The 7,600-nt window shown below is 29.9% G+C and overlaps 1 long non-coding RNA gene across 1 annotated transcript; it reads left to right on the forward strand.

The window, feature by feature from the left end:
- Positions 1 to 2,207: 2,207 nt before the first annotated feature.
- On the forward strand, positions 2,208 to 6,917 carry LOC132730594 (uncharacterized). The gene is made up of 3 exons (XR_009625777.1): positions 2,208 to 2,336; positions 2,559 to 2,600; positions 6,570 to 6,917. It is a non-coding gene; the product is annotated as an uncharacterized LOC132730594 (long non-coding RNA).
- The last annotated feature ends 683 nt before the right edge of the window (positions 6,918 to 7,600 follow it).

Here is a 7,600-nt window from a genome sequence, read left to right on the forward strand (position 1 = left end):
TCCTTTGTTCATTCTACTTTCATATTTCATGAAGTTATCATATTTGATAGTGACAAATAGTTAAATTAGGTTTTCAAACACACATTACAACTGTTTATAAAGGGAATAAAAGCAACTTTTTTTCGTAACACGTGTCCCACAAATATCAATGTGTCAAAATCTTTAACTACGCTATAAGGAAGTTTTTATAGAGAAGAGTATATATGATTATATCACTGACATGTAAGTTTTGTTTTCTTTGTGTTAAGTAAAATGAACCGAGTCACGACAAAACCAACTTTATGCGTTTGCGACCAGCATGGATCCAGACCAGCCTGCGCATCCGCGCAGTCTGATCAAGATCCATGCTGTTCGCTATCAGTTTCTCTACTTGTAATAGGGTCAGTAAGCGAACAGCCATAACGTTGGTTTTGTCGTGACGCGGCTCAAATGATGTTTGTGCATGTCTCACAAAATTTAATATTCCATCCTCAGTGTGTCAAATCTAACGTTAAGGACGTGTTGAAAGAAAAGTTATAACAGATAAGAATTTTTCTTTGTTTTAAGTGAAACAATTTTCCGTGACCAATTGTAACAAGAAGGCGTTTAGTACATGCTTTACAACAATACCATAAACAAGATAATCCTATTATTAGTGAAACTCTTTGTGCGTAAGGTGTAATCATGGTTATCAAAATCTTTAAACGACTTTAAAATAAGGCAATATTACAAATTAATTGTTTTTGACATTTCAAAGTGAGTTCGAAAGCAAATATAATTAACATGTTTTGGTGTTTTTAGCATCTACAAATGTATTTAATTTAAAAAATAAATAATAATTGATTTTAATGTCACATATTCATTTTGATACTTTTATATTTACAAGGAATGAAATAAAATATTACTGTATACAGATGAGAATGTTGCTTAATATTAAGGATCGGGAATGGGGCACAGTGGGTGGAGCGGTGTCATGTACGTTGTTGTCCATTTCTGATCTTCATTTTCTACTTTTATACGCAGTATCTTATATATTTCAAGCCGTTTCAATAATGAATAACAACCTCGTCAGATGTTTCTTATATGACCATTATACTTAATATATATTACCTTAAATGCATCTGAAACAATTCATTTCTTAACACAACAACTTTTGTAGTTATGAATATTATCATCAAAAGTATAACACGCATCTAATAGCTTACACATTTCTCTTTTCGTGATAGGTACACTTAATTCATACATGATTATAATCCTTCGGACATCATGCTTTTCTTTACTTTTATTATTATATATATATTCATTAAGTAAATTATGTTTGCAATGTAAACCACAAAACGAATAAAACAATTTTGATCAATATTTGTTTCTAGCATGAACCATTACTTTAACATAATGCAATGACATGTACTGGTTACAGTAAAGCCTACAGTGTATTCAAGACTTAAACAAACAAATATTTTTATACTGCCTAAAACATAAAGATAAATAGACGATGGGGAAAATTAATACAAAAGTTGACTTGGATTTGTCAACAAGGTAATGTGTTTCTATATACCATTAAAAGCGCACACGTGTAATTGAGAAAAATCTTTGTATATATTTAAATGTACAATTAATGTTTGTTTGTATTTTCAAATTTATCATACATATACATATACCTAGATATATATTGAAAGCGCTAACTGAAATTAACGTATAAAAATTTAACGAAATTTATATTCTGCATTTCCCAAAACATCCACACAAGGAATCGAACTTCTTTGACATAAATATTAACTACATAATTATACTCAAATTATAGAAAAGACTCAATCATGACAATGCATATACGAGTACGAGCAACATATTTTGGGTCTTACGTATTCTTTTCTCCTCTTTTGATGCACTTGTTGTAATTTTCATTTGTAAACTAGTATAAATTGTTTAAAAAACACTTTTATTTAACATTTTTGTTTTGTTACGTACTTTAATGAGATCAAAAAATAACTATTTATTAGAATATATTGTTTACTCACACAATTGTCCAAGTTTTTAAAAAAAATATTTTGGTTCCACATTTAGTAAGCAGAATAAATGGATATTTGCAATAATTGTTCAGAAGCATGCATCTACGTCAGGATATGTTTCCCTCTAGAATGAAATATTGGAAAATCTGTGTTTTAAAAACGTTCTTTTATAGCATTCTATCAATAAAATTTTTCAAGAAGGATAATAATAAACATGATGTAAATTTGTTTTCAATTCTTCAAATCAATGAATTTTATCAATATTTTTTGACCTTCTTTTTTCAGGTCTGGCGTAACAGTGACACTTTTTTAACATTTAGGAGCAATCTTACAGAATGATGTTAAAAGGTATTCTTTAACATGCTTGTTTGAATATATATTAATTTTGATATTATAAAATTAGGCCAGTAACATTTAAATGTATCACAAAGAAAAGATTATTGCAAACTGGAAACATTTAAAGCATATTTTGGAAAGTAGCCGTCGAATTCTTTGTGAAACAACACACGTACTTCAACTATATGTTTACATGTCGAAGTCTATGTAAATAAAGAATGATTTCTATTTCAGTAATATGCTTGCTTGTCTTTGCTGTACATCTCGTATACGCAGGTCTGTGTAGTTTTAATTCTATTTTAGAGATTAGTAAATTTACAATATCTAAATACTACAGTTTAATGATCAAGAAGTACGAGTAAAGTAATGTAATATCTATCAAATGTATTAGGAAAAAAATTGTCCGAATTTATATATGTAAACGAGTAATCTTAAAGAAATATGTTTTTCAACATTTCTTTCGGAGCAAATATGTTGAATTCGTTTAAGAAAAGAACAAATAATACAAAAAGGGAAACGTTGCATTAGTAAGACAGCTTAAAAGATTTTGATGAGAATAAATCTTTTGCGATTGGTCAATAATATTCACTGATAAAAATCCTTTTAAAGTATATAAAGCTATACAATTTATAAACAGCAAATTATTTGGTTACCAAACTTTAATGGTTACGAGCTGTAAAATAGACTGTATTGGTAATTAACACACATCGATATGATACGTTAACAAAACTATATTCAACATTTATGCTGATATTTTAAGCAGGATTATTACCTTGAAGTAAAGATTAACTACAAGCACCATTCGCTGTTCAGGAAATATACAAACGCGTTTCTTTCTTACTGGTATTTGAGGAGTACTGATTATAATGACAATGATTTTATAAAGCAGTGTAGCTTTTGCACACTTGACATTTCAGAAATAACAAATTAAAACGATTCATATCAAAACACCAAAACCGTTGAAATGATATGCTTGCATCATTAGGGTATTAAAAGGTTCAAATGTTAATATTCAATGTGGCCATACCACGTGACTTTTCGGGTACGGAACACGCCGATTTTTCACCCGATTCAGGTATGTTTTTTATTCACAACTTATTTATTACTCAACCGATTTTGATGAGATAAGGCGCAGAGTACCCGTAATTATATCAGCTATCCACGGTATATCATAATTCTGAAAACCCCTTAATGGTTTATGAGAACATTCGAGTACAGATTTCTTTTCATAGCCTGGGCCGAGGGGAACGGTACACACTCATTTGTCATAACAAGCAATTTCTAGCAAGTCATATGTTTTTTGACACTATTTCATAGAAAAATACATGTTAAATCTGATATATTTACTATGTCCAATGTATCGAGTGAATGCAGTGATGTTTTAGCATATTTTCATAAAGTTATGTTGAAAAATGGTACGGAACACACTGTTTTTTCAAAAGATACGGTACACACACAATTTCTGTCTTTGTAATTATTCTAAAAAAAATATATAATAAATTTAATTTCAATTATAATGTGAGTGATTATTTTCATAGTTAAACATTTTATTAATTTAAACGAGAACCCAGGGACCTGTTTTTGCAATGTATCATAATGCTTACTTTTAATGTTTATATCTATTTGTGCACTATATTTCAAGAGATCACACTTAAACATTTACAACCTCCATGTAATTGTCCTATTTAAAATCACCTAGGGTATGTTAAACACTTCGATCTTCACACTAATCAGGTAGTTGCGCTCTATAGAAAGAAAATGTTGTTATATAATGCTGTGTTTATTGTTGTTTATTGCTGTTTATTTGTTGTTTTTTATTTCTTTTAGTTTAAGTGAAGTAAGATATGTCTTTTTGCTATAAAAAACATCCTGAAAAATAAAACAAGGTCATGACCTAAATCGCTGAAAAGTATCATTACTTGATAACAATTTATAGATATTTATATTTTGTTAATAATAAGCAAGTCATTAGGTACAATCTTGCAATATCATGGTCACTTTTAATTAAATCAAATCAAGAAGGCGCTGATTTTTTTGGGTCTCAGAATGTCAGAAAGGTGAAGGCTGTGAGATTGTAAACCAGTTTGTTTTTGTATAGTGCCACCAATGTTGTTTCTAATGTCATAACTGTAGTAAATTGGCTATAAGGCTTATTGCAACACTGATATGTAATTCATTGTTTATTTGGCTTAAACAATTAAAAAAAAAACAACAAAAAACATGTGTTGCCTTAACTTGGATTTGAACTCAGGACATCCCTCTTCCTAAACGAGCGTGTAACCCCTCGACCACGGGGAAGTTATAAGATAACAGCCTGAAAAAAACCTTATCATTCTAAATAAGGGTTTGTTACCCTTATTAATTTCGTTTGACACTGATGTAAATAATCATGGAGCTTAATATTACATGTATATCTGTAAAGAATTACACAATATTTGAAATCTTTGACCAATCGGGAACTACTTTTTCTTCTCCCGAGAAGGCTTGAAAATTAATGCGCCCGTCATTTGACAATCTTAACACAGTGATCCCCCTTATTTTTTCAGCGTTAGAGTACATATAAAGGTAAGTAACCGCTTCCAGGGGTTCGGACTACTTTCTTATTTTGCAAATAAGCATATCAGAGCCTGAAATTTTGCTACCATTATTTGTTTGGTCTGACGACCCAAACAAATAAAAATGTAGTCGCCATTGCTTAAACTTTTAATGTTTTATAAGGCATGAAGCTATAAAAATAACTTTTAATTTATGTTAATAGGTCATTTTTGGTTTGGTTTCACGGCTCATAAAAACTGACATTATCATGTGGCGACTTTCGAGTTTTACAAGTGCCCTTTGGGTATAAATAAAGGAACGAACGGACACCTGAGTAAAACAACCGACATTCTATACGGTAGTAAGAAAACTTTCTCACATAAAAAATCGAAACATCGAAGTCACTTGTGGTCTCGTACCTACTTCATGTAGTATATAAAACAGAACGCAGCCTCAAAAATCCATGATTGACAAAAATGGGTATTATTAAATTATCATTTTATTTTTAACACAAACACGCAAGCACACATATCCATGAACTCAAGTGTTAAATGCATCTTGAAATGTCCAATATATTTGTCCATATGTAGATAATTTGATAATTTAGATACATGCAGTTAGTTTGGGACACTGGCAGATGATTCATACCAAATATCATGTGATCGAAAAAAACTTTAAACTTTCCGTGATTTAAAAAAATCCACTTACATCAAAACCAGCGTTTTTTCTCCAAATTCGATTATTTAAACAAAATTTTGCAAGGAACATATATTTCCAACTTATTCCTAACTTCTTGTTTGTTTATATATCCATACTACGTTTAGACAGTCATTTATATATTCGAACAAAGAAATTAAATGAAATAATAATCGCACATAACAGATGTCCATGAATTTCACAATTCGTTTTATAATCCAAAAGAATATACCTAATTGTTTCAAATGAAAATCAAAACAAAACAAAATTTTGAATGTCTTCCGTATCCCTCCCTAAAATTTTATCATTTTATAGCCAAGAATTAATTGCTCAACATATAAAATCGAATTTTGCGCAACGTACTCTCAAAATGTTCTTTTATTTTTTGAATAATCTTGTTTACATCAAACTGTAGGCATAATGATACTTTGCAAAACAGGTCCCAGGGTTCTCGTTTAAATTAATAAAATGTATAACTATGAAAAAAATCACTCACATTATAATTTAAATTAATTTTTTTATATATTTTATTTTAGAATTGTTTCAAAGACAGAAATTGTGTGTGTACCGTATCTTTTTAAACAACAGTGTGTTCCGTACCATTTCAACATAACTTTATGAAAATATGATAAAACATAACTGCATTTACTCGATACATTGGACATAGTAAATATATCACATTTAACATGTATTTTTCTATGAAATAGTGTCAAAAAACATATGACTTGCTAGAAATCGCCTGTTATGACAAATGAGTGTGTACCGTTCCCCTCGGCCCAGGCTATGAAAAGAAAACTGTACTCGAATGTTCTCAAAAACCATTCAGGGGTTTTCAGAATTTTGATATACCGTGGATAACTGATATAATTACGGGTACTCTGCGCCTAATCTCATCAAAATCGGTTAAGTAATAAATAAGTTGTGAATAAAAAACATACCTGAATCGGGTGAAAAATCGGCGTGTTCCGTACCCGAAAAGCCACGTGGTATGGCCACATTGATATTGTATTTCAGAGGTATTGTCCTGCTATTCGTGCAATGGTATAACTAATATTGCGAGCTGCGATACCATTACAAAATGCAAGGACGGCCAGGTACCTATCCTTATTCATTGTTATTTGTTTACTCCTGTCTTTACACGACTTTTGGTAATGTCTGCGTGTTTAAAATTGCTGAATGTCGGTACTTTGTTGTTTTTATCAAACAATCTTTCAGTCTTGCTGATGCTACAACTGATAATAAAAAATGAACATAAACACAAAGGAGGCCAAATGAAAACATAAAGAGGAAGAAAACGTAAACCAAAGTAACTAATACATGAAAATGTTTTCAGTGTCGGCTTGATTTGCATTTTGCACTATAAATGATCGATACATAGATTGACAGAGCAAACAAGATTTTCAAACTCATAAATACCAACTCATAAACTTCAGGAAACTAGAGTAGGAGATCTTTGCCACCAATAATTAAAGCTCCAATATTGTATGTTGATATTAAGATCCCATAACATTCAAACGGATAATTACAAATTTAAAATAAGGCAAATCCATGAGACAAATTCAGTCGGTTCAATGTCAAATCAATGTATTTTATGAAATTCCTTACCTTTTTAAAGTCATGTTTTGCAACATCCACAAGAAATGGACAACAGAATGTGACATACACGATGGGATGTACAGATAACAGGGTATATATTTTTCATTACGTTTTGTATTTGTTTTAGATATTGATTGAATTTACATTTGGTAGTAATACAGCTGCAAATGATAATAATGATAATAATAAAATAATAATAATAATAATAATAATAATAATAATAATAATAATAATAATAATAATAATTATAGCAAATACAATCCAGAAGAAAAAAGAAAACAAAACTACTTATATTCTTATATTTACTTTAGAACACGTTTACTAGCAAATTGGAAAATTTGTTTTACAAATTAGAGTTTTATGAATAAATAATACTTACCTGACATTACTATATGGATTTCTCTCTCTTGATCCGCATAATAGACTCATATCCGGAAGATAAACTTTTG

This window comes from Ruditapes philippinarum, unplaced genomic scaffold, assembly GCF_026571515.1.
Source record: "Ruditapes philippinarum isolate M1 unplaced genomic scaffold, ASM2657151v2 ctg22466_1_1_1_1, whole genome shotgun sequence".
In the NCBI taxonomy this organism is placed as follows: Eukaryota; Metazoa; Mollusca; class Bivalvia; order Venerida; family Veneridae; genus Ruditapes; species Ruditapes philippinarum.